Source organism: Epinephelus fuscoguttatus, linkage group LG22 (genome assembly GCF_011397635.1).
Source record: "Epinephelus fuscoguttatus linkage group LG22, E.fuscoguttatus.final_Chr_v1".
NCBI lineage: Eukaryota > Metazoa > Chordata > Actinopteri > Perciformes > Serranidae > Epinephelus > Epinephelus fuscoguttatus.
Window position 1 is genome coordinate 3,849,254 of NC_064773.1, and position 15,403 is coordinate 3,864,656.

Here is a 15,403-nt window from a genome sequence, read left to right on the forward strand (position 1 = left end):
AATCCCTGAGTGTTTTGCCAAGATAGCGCCACAAAAAGTAGCTGTTTTATACCAAGACACTGCTGCATTTTCTGCCAGGATAGTGATTTGTTTTTTTCTGAGACATTTGTGTGTTCTCTGCCGCGATAGTGCCATGAAAAGCTGCTGTGTTTTACTGAGCCATCACTGCATTTCTTGCTGGGATAGTTCCTAACCAAGTGGTTTTTGTGCCAACGACCTAACCACACCTAACTGCAGCATTGTTAAAACGTACAGAAACATAAAATTCAAACGTATCCTCTACATAATAACATACAATTGTAATGAATCTGTGGTTTGCAGAAACTTCCAGTACCAACAATTATTCTGGTGTTTGACAGTAAGCCACCACAACTCTACCATAACCCAATATCACAATCCAGTACCACCCCCACCATAACCACAGATTTGACCGGGACCCCACCCCCTCAGTCACCCCATCACACAGCCACCACCCACTCAAAAATAAAACTGGACATGCCCCTTCCTCAGTCCTCAGGTCTAGTGGTCTACCCTTTGCTAAAGGCCCGTTTCCACTGCAGGAACTTTGGGGTAATTTTACGGGACTGGGGCCGTTGGTGCGTGTCTCCACCGCAGGAACCACCCCCTAAGGACAGAGTTCCAGAACTTTTACAGGGGCTAAACAAGTCCCTGCTTCGGAGTAGGTACTCAGAACGGCCCAGAGAGACTCCTGGCTGGGGCTTGGGGATTACTTGGTGCTGACTAGATATACTCAAGGTGGGACGTGACGTCAACAGAAAGCGACAAAATAGCCGGCATTTTTAAAACTCAGCAGATGAGGGTTAGCTCGTTCATAGTTTCCACCGCCATGTAAACGAAGAGACACGCCAGAAACACAGCAACCACCTCAGCTCCTTCCGTAAGGGATAATGCATAGTGAGCCGGTGACTGTTGAAAAATAACTCCCAACAGGGGAATGGAACCCCGACGTGCAGCGGAAGGGAGTTATTTTTCAACTGTCACCAGCTCACTATAGAGGAAATCGCCTTGTTGTTTACAAATACTTCCGGGTAGAAAACCAGCAGAGTTTACCTATGTACATGTATATATATATCACATTTTTCACGTCACTATCACTGTTTGGACTAATCTGATGTTTGTAAAGTCTATAAACACAATGACTGAACAAACATTACTATTTCTGTGTACACGTTTTGTAATTAATAACATGGTTATCGTAGATTAGCTGGGCTAACCGTTAGCTGTTAGCCCCGTTAGCTGTGTCTGTAATAACTAATAATTACAACATGACTGAGCTAGCAAAGCAGTTTTGTGTTGCTATGTGTGGTATTTATTCAGTTTTGGGAAATCACGATGTCTAGAAAGCATCAGCTGACAGGGACAGCTAACAGCAGCAGCAAAGCTAACATCAGGACGTCATCTGTTAAAAGCCTCCCGTTGTCGGACACGACATGAAACTACTCGAGCTAGCTCAATCATGTTGTAACTAAGACATCCGCTGGAAAAAAAATTTTTTTCACGGACCGTTTATTGAGGTACTGAGTTACTAAAGACACTGCTAACAGCTAATGGCGTCCCTATGCCCCTACGTCGCCCCAGTCAAAATGGTTGCGCAACGATTACGTCACATCCAGAGCCCGTTAACTTTACAGGAACCTTCCTCCTACTCCGCTCTCTCAGTGGAGACACGGTGGTTGAGAGGGCCGAGCGAGAGGACGTTCCTGTAGTAGTTCCTGCCCCCAAATAGTACCAGGAACTTCTTCAGTGGAAACGGGCCTTTAGGGATCAAACCCTGGTCCTCTGAGCAGAGGAGCAAAACTTTTCCACATTGCCATTGGATACTTCCTGTTCCAAACATAGTGGTGAAACCACCAAAGAGACTCGTTTATGACCAAATTACGAAACAGCAACGTGACTGCATTGTAACCTGTGTCATGTCCTGACTCCTGCACACTCTACCCAGGTGCCACTGCTCGCCTAAACCAAAGAGTATTTCCAGTAGGTGTGTACAACAGCACAGATTATCTCCTGTAGTGCGCTACATGCCTGAACTCCAGTCAATGTCTGTACCTGACTCTCTGAGCATTGTCTGGAGTTCGTATAAGAAAAGGTCTCAAGTGGACGTCCCATTGTAATATGATCATCAGAGCTTTACAATACCAGACACTTCAATAATAAATCAACAAATCAGCTACCCCCAAAACAGCTTTTTGTCTTTCCACAAACATTTATGCCTAAAAAGGTACAAGATCTTTACAATTATGCCACTAAAATAGTTTCCTAACCTGCCTTATGCACCATGCTTAGCTTTACTGACTGGCCAACAGCTGCCACAGGTGTTAGCATGAGGGTTTGCTAGCTTACTAAACAAGAGACTAGCCAGAGTTCTTCAAATGACGATCCCTTCCAAAAACAAAAACAATCACAAAACACAGTTAAGATTATTTGCAAGACCTTAAAAGTGATGAACTGAGACTTTATGGATTTTTCTTTTAATAAAGAAAACATTTGTGGGACTGACACTTTGTGAACTCCTGAACTCTGAGGCAACGGATTATAAAATGGTTTACACCAAGAGAATCGTGAAGCTTTGTGTTTGTCAAAGATTGTAAAGTTTGTGAGGACTGAACTTCATTTTAAAAGCTGTAATATTTCTGACACTCACTCCTCTCTTGTTACAGTCATTTGTGTCTGTATTTCAGTCTCATTTAAGAGGTGTCAAAAGTTTCATATTTTCGCTGCTCGTCTCTGAACGTTCCTGTTATTCCAGAGTAAAGCAGAGTTCTTGCAGCAGCCTCGGAGACGTTCACAAAAGTCCTGCTCTATTTATAGCTGCGTATCCCATTTTAAAAATACAGCAACTGTGTTATGAAGCCCGGCGCACTATCACTCATCATCTGATGAAAGTGAGCTGAATCACCAAAAAATCTATCTCTGCTGGCAGCGGGGAGAAATATCATGAGCCATGTTCAGCCTGCTGTATTTTTCATGACAGTTATATAACACTTGGTGGGAGCCCAGTGATGCTCAGAGCTCCAGTGACCCGAATGAAAGGATGAACTAAAGGATGGATGGATGAGCAGAAACTTTCAGTGTTGACTGAGACCCCAAGGTTAAAGGTTTACATCACACTTTCAGGAGTCAAGTGTCTGTCAGCGTTACAAATATGAGACTGAAACATGCTCACTGAAATATAAACTGAAATTCAGTCTCTTTCTCGTGTGTTTTGATGATGTGATAGGAAGCGTTGGCCAACCACTTAAAGAACCCTTCGTTAAGGCCCACTAGAACCACCTTACAGACGCCCTTAAACCCTCACATTGATCACTAGAACCAGCAAAAAAGACCACTTTTACCAAAAGGACTTCAGTGACCACTCAAACTAACTAAAGGACTAGCACTACCTAAAGGACCACTACAACCTCACCAACAACTACAAGCACTGCTTACAAAACTCAGAGAGCCTCCCAGTGACTATTAGGGCCACCTAATGACCAATACGTCCTCCTGAAGAACCACTACAGCCTCGTTAATGACCACTACACTGCTTTCAATAACCATTACAACCAATCTAAGAACCACTAGAACCTCCTCAATGAGCACACTACAAAGTCCAACCCAATTGCCAGAATCAATGTTGGCATTGTACCTTTCTGGAAATAAATTCTGTGAATAAAATGTTTCATATGTAGCAAACTAGGGATGCACTGATCCGATATCTGGATCAAATATCAGCCCCAATATCATCAAAACAGATGGATCGGGTATTGGAAAATACAACCTATAGAGTGTGCCAGGGCTGACGTCAAAAAGCCTGAAGTTTAGCATCGCGCTGGTTCCCGGATGAGAAAGTGAATGTGATTTTTGCATTGCGTTTTGGATTATGTCAGAAAATAAGCTCTGTGGCTAACACAAGTTTATGATACTTACAGGTTTTGTTCAGCGAGATAATCTTCACATATGAACACCTTAAATGCCATCGCCAGAAGTAAAAAGCTAACGTTAGGCTTTAACGGACTACATGACTACTCCACGGTCGCATGACTCTTAACGTCACCGCCACTAAGCTTTCAACTGATTTCGGCCGCTTTATTTTAAAAACATTGTATAATGGGGAAATCGGACTGTTTAAGCTAAATAAGAAGCTGTAATGGCGGGCTGCCAGCACTCTCGCCTGTTCGGGTGTGATGACGTTTAATGTCCCCGACAGGGTTTGTAGTCGTATTGAGCAACTTGTTAGCAACCGCCTTTTTTACGACACGTAAAAGCTTCAAAATTCACAAGTAGGGTATTTACTGACATGTTTTATGTCGTAGAACAAAACCTGAAACTTGCTTAAGCTTTTGTTAACCACAGACCTTATTTGAGGCATTTTACCAAAATCCCATTCAAAAAACGTATTGACTTTTAGACGAGAGAACCGGAAGTGCTAAAAGTGCTAACAGAGTTCTGGGTTTACTGGCACACTCTATACCTGAGGCGATCATTTCCCTTTAAATCTACTGCGACGCGAGCTACGTGATACGTCATGGAGCGAAAGAGAGAATCTGCTGTGTGGGGGTATTTCACACTATTTCAACTGCTGTTGCACAATTGTTTATTTTAGTTAAAAATAAATAGTTCATCATTCAGAACTGTGTAGTCATCAATGCCTGATGCCTCTAGTCTTTCCTGTTCTACATGTAAAGGTATATAGCTTTTTAGGTCAACCATGGTATCAGATTGGTATTGGGTATCGGCTGATACTCAAAGCCACAGCATCGGGATCGGGATCGAAACTGAAAAAGCTGGATCAGTGCACTTCTAAAGCAAACATTACGCGTCTTTGTGGTTAACATATGGTTCAGTTTAGTCACAAAACCACTTGGTTACGGTTCCGAAAAAAGTCATGTTTTGCCTTAAAATCCCGCTTCAGCTGCTACAAACACGGCTGGAAATGTCCTGAACTCTCGTTTAAAAAAAAAACACCTGCTTTTGTTGGTCTCAGTGGTCTGCTGCTGTCTGCTGGTAGCCGTCTCGCCTACATGTCACGTATTTGCCATTCCCTCCTCTTCCCGATGAGAAGCTTATACATGTAATCTAAACTACCTCATTCATACAAAAATTACACATTCAACATATCCAGGGTTTGTAGAAACTAGCAATCCCTAGATTTTATTCTCGCAACTAGGCTGGAAAGTGCAGATAAAAACTACCACTAGGACCACCTGAAGGGGCCTTTACCTTCTCAAAGACCACAAGAACCTCCTCACGATGACTACAACCTCCGACAGCAGAGGTTCCCAACCTTTTATCTTTAGGGACCTCTTTTACAACCCCTGACTGAGTGACATATTTTATGGATATTTCATATTAAATTCAATGCATGACAATAACAGTACAAAACACCTGATAAACTGTACATTTAACCAAAATAGTGGAAGCAATAACTGCAGGAAGTTTGTATAAAGCGAGAGATTTGGATGATTTCCTGTGAATATTGCACCGGAGAGTAGTTTTCACGATATTTTTGAACTTATGTATGATTCTCTGTCTACATTTTAATAATAATAATGCATACTTAAAAGGCCACTTTCTTGGCAAATTCACAGTTTTCTTCTCCCTGATGCTTCACCATTGTCCTCTTAGCTCTTTGTTTGTTTTAACTGTTTACGTTTCTAATCAAGAACGAGGCTGTTTGGCAGAAAGAAAAGGCTCTGTGAATACAGCTTGTGTTCAGGTCTTCACACTGCCCTTATCCAATGAGATTTGTTTGAGCTTATATTTGTAATACTAATGTAAACTTAAAAAAACATAATTTCATTTAGTTTTCTTTACAGTGATGAATGAAAGAGATATAGGCTCACCGTATATTTTTCAAAAAAGTTTTCCTTCACCTCTTAAAATCCAAAAGGCCTTACGACCCCCCCTTGAAGCTTTGGTGACCCCTAGTAGGGGTCAGGACCCCCAGGTTGGGAAACAGTATCCTACAGGACCTCTAGAATCTCAGTGACCAGTACCTCCCTAATTGTTACCACAACCTCCTCCAGGACATCTAGATCTACCTAGAGGAATCCTAAAGTCAAATGATCACTAGATACACCTCTTTTAGGACTCTAGAATCTTCTCAGTGACCACAAGGACTACCAAGGGTAGTGGTTCCCAATCTGGGGTCGAGACCCTTCCCAGAGGTCACAAGATGATTCCTAGGATACTGGAGCTGCAACAGTAAATCAATCAGTTGTCAGCTATTAAATAAATCTCCAAGTAATTTAATAATCAATTAATCGATTCAAGTAATTTTTAAAGAAATAAAAAAAAGTCAGACTTGTCTGATTCCAGCTTTTTAAATGTGAATATTATCTGGTTTCTTTCCTCCTCTATGACAATAAATGAAATATTTTTTGGTTGTGGACAAAACAAGACATCTGAGGACATCATCTTGGGCTTTGGGAAACACTGACTGACATTTTTCACCATTTTCTGACATTTTATAGACCAAATAACAAACTGATTAATCAAGAAAACAATCGATGGATTAATCAGCAATAAAAAGAATCATTAATTGCAGCCATACAGGATATACACAAAAAAACTGTCTTTAACACTTTCTTTTTTTTTTCTTGAAAAACATATCAGTTTCTACTGCGTTGAGCTTCTAAAAAAATATTGAAAACACTAAAGAAAAAGGTTAAAATAACTTCTGGTGATGCTACTTTTTATATTTTGGACCTGATGAAACAATTTTTAGGATTTTATAGTTGGAATGACAATAAACTTTATGAACTTGAACTCAAAGACGTGCAACTGGTGACAAAGGTGCAAGTACATATTTCTGTATGTCTAAGAGGCCATATGGCAAAACCATTGGGAACCACTGACCTACAACCTCCTTAATTATTGTATTCATAATAACTGGACTAGGGGCGGCACGGTGGTGTGGTGGTTAGCACTCTCGCCTCACAGCAAGAGGGTTGCCGGTTCGATCCCTGCCTGTGTGGAGTTTGCATGTTTTCCCCGTGTCAGCGTGGGTTCTCTCCGGGCACTCCGGCTTCCTCCCACAGTCCAAAGACATGCAGATTGGGGACTAGGTTAATTGGTAACTCTAAATTGTCTGTAGGTGTGAATGTGAGCGTGAATGGTTGTCTGTCTCTATGTGTCAGCCCTGCGATAGTCTGGCGACCTGTCCAGGGTGAACCCTGCCTCTCGCCCGATGTCAGCTGGGATAGGCTCCAGCCCCCCCGCGACCCTCAAGAGGATGAAGCAGTTAGAAGATGAATGAATGAATGAATAACTGGACTCCCTCTAGATCTGAGCAACGTCTCCAATACTGAATCTTTTCAGTCTCATCTCTAAGTTTAACTTTCAGCTTCTGCAAATTTGAAATGACCTGTTATGTCTCATCATGTATTCCAGACTGTTCCTTATTCTTTCACAGCAGATTTTATGAATTGTCCTTAAAGTTTGAACTGAACTGTGATGATGAGGAGGTTCTGCTATAACTGTAACCCATGTGACTGTCTCCGTGTCATCTCCATCATGTGTTCAGGTGGAACAAATGAATTATGTCATGTGATGAGAGAGACGTGGCAGTTTGAAGTGACAACACGCAGCAGGTTGGATGAAAGGATTTAACGTGAAGACGTCACATGGATCAGAGTCTCCCTACAGGATCCTACAGCTGGTTTCCTCCTCACAGCGCTGACTAATCCTTCAGACTGAAGGGTTCCTCTTTTCACTGCAGCTCAGCGTTCAGCTGGGTCACAGGGTGTTCACCATTTGTTTCCTGTCCCATCATACTACTACTACTACTATGTGTGGTATATAAAAGTGCTAGGGTGAATGCTCCCTGTGGTGCCATCAGAAAAATGCTTTAAAGACACATTTTGGGGATCTCAGAGTATACTGACTTGCTAATTTGGAGTATAACTGACCTTCAATTGTAGCAGAGGTTATCGATAGACCCAACTCTCCGAAACACACAAGAGTCTGAAAAAAGTCCCTATAAAAGTCCCTCAAGTCCAAGGTGAAGTACTGCAACAATGCTCCACGGTTGCTCGTTGCAGATTAATTTCTTTCAAAGTTGGGTATCTTAAAATGTAGACAGGCAAATCTACCAAAACCTAGACTCACTTTTAAGGTCCTGGAGGACCCCGAGGTGTTCCCAGGTCAGATGAGATATGTAATCCCTCCAGTGTGTTCTGGGTCTGCCCCAGGGCCTCCTACCAGCAGGGCGTGCCCAGAAAAACCTCTAGCAGGAGGCGCCCAGGAGGATCCTGATCAGATGTTGACCCACTTCAACTGACCCCTTTCGACGCAAAGGAACTGCTCTACTCCGGATGTCCGAATTCCTCCCCCTCCCCTGAGTCCAGCCACCCCACGGAGGAAACTCATCTTGGCCGCTTGTATCCACAATCTCATTTTTTCGGTCACTACCCAGAGCTCATGACCACAGGTAAGGGTTGGGACGTAGATGGACCAGTAAATCGAAAGCTTCGCCTTCTGGCTCAGTTCTATCTTCACCACGACGGTCTGGCGCAGTGCCCATATCACTGCAGACGCAGCATCAAACCGCCGATCCATCTCACGCTCCATTCTACCCTCATTCAAGAGTCACAAGACCCCAAGATACTTGAACTGCCTCGCTTATGGCAGTAACTTTTTCCCTCTTGCAGACTCTTGTAAGTATACTTTTGGACAAAACAATTCAGAATGTACTTCTCCTGGATCTTCCGAGCACTCTGAGACAAATAACAGGAATTTTTGTTTGATTCTCATTAAAACTTATAAAGTTTTGGGACATCCTGCACAGGTGACGCTGGAGGCATGTGAGAAATCCTTTCATTTGGGGGAAACTGATCCTTTGAATCAAATCAGAGGCAGGGCAGCAACATCAGGGGTGTCTGGGTTTGCTGACATGTCCATTTTAACATCATTTAATTATATTTATTACCATGTTTTTTTACTTAATCATGACTTTTTTTTGTTGTTTTAACTCCTGGGCCACCAGGTTCAGCCTTTTATTTCACTTATCTTTCCATTTAATTTTAGTTTTGTTTAAATACGGTATGGATGGGTCCCTCTAGAGTTCACTTTAACAACATTTGCAAACTGCTTCATCACCTTTTCCAGTCTGAACACATTAATGTTGTTACATAAACAGACTGTACAATGTAAACAGATGGGAGACGTCCTGCTGTGGTCTCCTTCTGTCTGCGATGTCCTGCAGTCATATACACAAACACACACAATATGTGCATATACTAATACGGGAAACTGTACTGAAGACAGACCTATGTGTTAGAAACCGGCCTTTATGATGCATTTAGGTGTTTAACTTTGACTCAGATGTGACTTCAGCTCAGCCACACCACCGCCTGCATTAAATATTCAGCAGGATTTGTAATGATTTGTCTGTCAGAGCGTGAGTCACAGTCAGATCACACTCAGCTATTTTTACTGTACAGTAACACAGCACTCAGTCACGTCATGCAGTTTGTGAAGAGCCGAGCTCGACCCGCTTCTATCGATCGATCAGCATCTATTCTCTCTGTAGCCGAACATTAAAGGCTGTGTACTGATGTCGGTGTATTTATAGCGAGGCAGCAGTGCTCCGCTGTGGAGGGATACGCTGGTGTATTCGGGAGGTAATTAAACCTGAATCATTGATGTTCATCTCTCGGTCTCGTCTGAATGAACTCTGCTGTGTCTGTGCCTGTTTGAACTGGTTCATAAAGGCTGTTGAAGATTCAACTGAGCGCCTTATACTGCACGATATATTCTTTAATGCTGTAAATTTTTCAGTAAAAACTGCTGTTAAATTGTATGAGATGACACAAATATATAACTTGCAGGAAACTGAAACACTGAAAAATGAATTACAAATAGTACAGAACATTTAGTGTCACGTACATTTACAACAGCGTCATGTCCTATGTTTTAACCAATACCAATAAACTATATAATACTGTTTTATTTCATTAGGGACTGTACTATATGAAAATCATTGGGAGTTAGTAATATTTTCTCTGCACCCTCACTTTCCTTTTGATATCTCAAAATTACATAACTGAATCGGTACAAATTATTTTGTCTTTAATACAAAGATGGTATTAAATCTTTTACATGTTAACCCTTTGAAACCTGGGGTGACATCACTTTTCTTGTGCTGCTTTCAGACGCCTTTCTTTCAAAAACATGAGGAAAAAGGTAATAATCAACTTGGTAAGAAATGTCCCACATATTGCAAAATAATAATAATGATGGGTTTAGAAAATTATTTTTTTAAAAAAGGGGAAAAAATATATATTTATAATTTTTATTATTATTATATTTTAAAATTATGTTACAGAATTATTATAGTTTTCAGGCACTCTTTCCAGGTCATTTCCTTGTTTGTTTATTTTTAAACTTTCTCTTTATTTATTTTTTTTTAACTAATTATCTTAAACATAAGAAAAACAGCCTTGCTCCGAGGGAAGCCGCGGCTGGTCAGTCCTTCGGCGATTCTCTCGTAAGTCGTCCCCGTCATCTGACGGTTAATGGCCTCTTTGTTTGCGAGGACAAGGAGGGCGCGCAATTCCTTGTCTCCCCAGTTGCTCATCTTTACAGTGTCTGTCAGGTTTGTGTTTCCCTCTTGCTACTAGCTGCTCACTAATTCCTGCTATCAGCTGTTTCCTGTTTATCCACCACCAGTGGCTCGCACGTGCGGCGTCATCAACAGCTCCTCCCACAAATCATCAACAGCCTCTCCTGTGGCGGAAGGGCACCTTGTTCTTTTTAAACCAAAAAGCTTCTGCCAATATGACTACTCTACGAGGCGGAAAATTGGGCACCTTGGATCAACTCGCCAATCCGGCTCTGTGTGTGTCACACAGCTCGCAGCTTGCTGGCAAAACGGCCCAACATTCACCGAAAATCTGGCAGTGTAAAAGGGGCTGATGTTTTGATATAGTTTTGTGGTTAATACTGGACCCCTATGACTTCAATTCATCAACAAATTTCTCAGTTTTTGGATTCTTCTGTCATAATGGAGGCATGCAAAAACAAAAAAAATTTCTTTCCATTTGATTGAAAAGCCCGCCAGATATGGAGGGGATAACGAAGTGTCGAGTTTCAACAGCATTCAAAAACAACCAACTGGTGATAATTAATTGTTGTTAAAAAGAGACAGTGTTTGGAGCAGAATGATGAATTTAGGGCTCATCTGACTCAAGCACACCGTTTATGGCTGTGGTTCTCCTCGATTTCTTTTACAAGATGTACCATGTTTGAGTGACTGCAACTTACAACACATGGATTTGTTGCTGTGTGTGCTTCTGAGGTTCATCAGTCTTTTATCATTTAATTCGACATCATTGAAATGCCCATACCCTCCTGCTGTCTAGACTTCTGTAAGAAAAGTCAGAATAAACTCAAATTTTCTATAACTTTGAATGTTTTGCTCAGAACCTCACATGTACACCAACATATACGTATAAAACAATTCTTAATCAAGTTCCTTTAAACGGTGAGATCACTAAAAAGAAGAAACACAGATTATTACTGTTCAAAATGACAAACAAAACTACCATAATAAGCCTCAAGTTATGATAAACCATAACTATCCTTTAGTCTCCAGTTGAGTAAAGACCTGAGTCACTGTTGATGCTGACGGTCAGACCTGACTCACACTCAGCAGCCTGTAGAGGACCATCCAAGGACACCGACTACTGACTCTGAATAAAGAAACACCAGCTAGTGACACAGCTGCCAGACGCAACACCACACCTGGCTGCGATAACAGGATGGTCAATGACCTGAAGGTACGAACCAAACCTGCTTTTAACAACAGGTTAAATACATTTTCTCATGGTTGGCTGCCGTTACAGAAAATCTTAAGGAAATCAGGGAGAAGTCAAAAGGATCGGCGCAAACGTTAGGATTCATCCGTGGGCATCGTTAACATCCTCAGACAATATCGGAAAGGTAATACTAAAATACCATTAGCAGAGGCACTTCATATTTCAGACGAGGCAGCACGCCTCCACTATGTAACGCAACACTAACCACTAAAGTACAGTGTTAAAAATGTTGCAACGCAACACCCTCCAAACAAAGATATCATGATTAAAAGCTCAAGAACCCCTACTGTGGTGAGACTGTTTAATCAACTGCTGTTTCAAGATCAACACTGGACCTTGGTTTTAAGCCAAAATGGACAAAAAGTCCAGATTTCTCTTGACTCATGAGTTCAAGGGCCACACAGTTTTTACATTTAGCATCATATTTGTGTTCGGCCATTTCCTCAATCTAGTTTGCTGTCTCTGTTTAGTAGCTGTCCGTTGGTCACTCACTCTACAGCAGAAAATGGCACTTCAAAATAAAAGCTCTGTGCTGGAAATTCATTGTACTTCAAAATAAAGTGTTTGTTCTACAAACTTGACACATTTGCAAGTCGCTTGCTGTCCATTCAGAATGGACTGACAACCAACTTTTGGACCATGGCCCACCGGTTGGGAACCACTGCTTTAGAGTGACCTGACAGTTCGGAAATTTGAACGTCTATAACAACTCCACCAGCTGATGAAGACCATGTGATATTATCAAAAGCTCCAGAGGGGCTATTAAAAGGTATTTTTGGAGATTATTTCGTTGTGATTACTTGTCAGATGTCAGACAAAAGGCCAAGTCCCGCCCTTGCAGTACTGTGATTGGCTAGTGGTTGTCACCTTGGTGCGTTGAAGTCTAAAACAATTAGGGTTAGGGCACAGGTTATGGTTAGGGAACAGAGTTCATGGTTAAGGTTGGTATTAGCCAATCACAGCATAGTATGGTGGAACTAGGCAGAACCATCTTGGGGAAAAAAAACACCTCTGTCTCCTCTCAAAACAGACTCCATTAAAAAAAACTATTAATTTAAGACGATCTTGTGCATACATAAAATTACAGACCTAAGAAAGGCAGACTTTTGGGTTTTAATTTATAATTAGTTTTCTGCTTAATTCGGCATACAAGTGATTCATTTAGCAGCACAATATTTTAAAAAATATAACATAAAAAACGTTTGTTAACTCAAACTAGGCCAGTCACCCTAAACGTAAATACTGTTATAAGATACCAATAGTTTGTTAGGACTGTTAGATTAGCAGTTACATACATTTTTAAGGGTTACTGCTCATAATTGAATATGATTTAACTATATGTTTAGTCTATACAATGTTAAAAAGAAAGACTGAAAAATGTCCTTGAATATCTTGTTCTGTCTGACCAACAGATATACATTTTAGGATGGTATGAAAGTGGGGACATACAGATCACATTCACACTGAAGAACCTGTAACTGAAGAATAGTTGAGGTTTACCTTAATGAATACCTCAAACTAACCACTTCAACACACAATTGCTTCCACTGCTTTCATTGTTCACTGATGACAGCAAAGCTGAAGTAGCCGGGGCGATAAACAGAGGCCCGTGTGCTGTGATGAAGTCATGGGATGTTGAACAGAGCTCCACTGATTTCTCCATCAGAACAAACTACCCACAAAAAAACTGCAGCAGCACCACGGCGATTTGCTGTGATCTGACGGAGGCTCCGATTGTATCTGCAGACCTGACGTACACGGGATACAGTCACAGATAACACTGCGGGAGACTGAACTGCAGAGCTGGAGCTTTCTATCAGCTGACTGGTCTTCAGGACTGTTTGTAATCAAAGGTAGATCTGATGAATGAAGTCTTTAAACACCTCCAAACAGGCTTCATCAATGACATACAATTATAAATGCAAAAATGTAGGAGTATCAATTAGTGGAGATAAGTTTACCCACATTTTTACGTCTTGTGCTGCCATTCATCTTTTTATAAACTGATGAAAAAAAACCCATAAGATGCAGAATCCACCTGATAAAAATGTGACTAAAGTCTTCTAGATGACAGAAACTGAATTCAATGTTTAAAAGGAAAAGTTTTCGGAAATTGGATGGACATCACCGTCATGTCTGTGCAGTACAAAGCTGGGCAGCAGTCAAATAGACAAAACAAACTGCATCCTGCATCTTTTCCTGACCACTTTCCATTAACCTTGATGGTAAAACTTCATGAGGTCAATGAAATATGTGACGGAGAATTCATAAGGACTTAGGAAAGGTCGACCACAGTGCTAAGACAGTCCAACTGTACTTACACTGAGCTCCATTATTGACATGGCTTGCTGCAGTGAAACTACATTGTTTTAAAGATGGACGACTAAAAGCAGATCTAAGATACTTCACCCTGTGCGTTCTTAACACGTTTTATTATGCACACAGTGTAAACATGGACACTGTGGTGAAAAATACGACTCATTACCATGGAAGTGTAACGAGTTAACAATTCTGTCCGATATCAGGCATTAATGATTTCTGCCAGCTTTATGTCATCGCAGTGCGTGCAGCTGCAAGCGCTTGTAGCTCCCCATCGATCTGCAGGCAAAAGTCACAGTGACAGGATATGCATCATATAAGTGTGCTGAAAATGAGCGGGGAGATCTGGCCACGTTATGGCAAAGACCATTCATCTGCATACAGTGTGATGACACAGAGCTGGTTGAAAATCAGCAACGTTTCACTTTAACTTTAAAACATGTTACATTAAACACATCATCTGGAAAAAAAACGTCTCATATCGCTATTTTTTTTGTGTTAAGGTGATGATCATTTGATTCAGGTTGCCTTAAAGTATCACACACTCAAATGTAATGCTTTTTAAGACCTTTTCAAAACAATTTTTAACCAAGTATACAATGGATTTTTGGAGAAATCATCCGAGTATAAAGGTTAGTATATATGTGGTCCTGTGCAGAGGCAGGTTTTATGTAGGAATATGATTATTAGAGTGACTCGGGTTAATCTACATTTTGCCACCAGCTCAGTTCAAGTGTAAGGTAAAGACTATTAGGTTTAGTAAAAGGTTCAAAGATTTATTACATCAGAAATTCGGAGTTTCACACAGACGAGCTTGATTCATTTTGACTGAAAGAATTTACAAGATGGATAAATTAAACTAGAGAAAATGTTTGTGGCAATTCATACCTCACAAAATCAAATGTACAGCTGTTTTAAGGCCTAATATTTATCAAATTTAAGACTTTTAAGACTTTTTAAAGGACTTGCAGACACCCTGTGATTATATATGTTGCGCCACTTTAAATGCTGCTGCCCTAAGAATTGTGGGACAGCATTATCTGCTATCCTTAGTTTAAGGTTGATCCAGTGTTTCCTAAGCTAACGGAGATAAGGAAGTAAACACTGACACTCCTTTTCTTTAGAGAATTCGACCAGCTCTTATCACAGCTGCTGCTCGGATACTTTCAGGTCATTTCACTCAGTTAGGAACCTTACTAAGCAAAAAGGACTACTCAACCGCAGCCCTGGAGTCTGGCTGTCGTTAGCTTAGCTTAGCATAA

The 15,403-nt window shown here is 41.1% G+C and overlaps 1 protein-coding gene across 1 annotated transcript in view; it reads right to left on the reverse strand.

Moving 5' to 3' along the window:
- The window catches only part of kiaa0930, a 47,160-nt gene that overhangs the window by 27,909 nt on the left and 3,848 nt on the right, over positions 1–15,403 (reverse strand). The gene's annotated exons all lie outside the window — the stretch shown is intronic.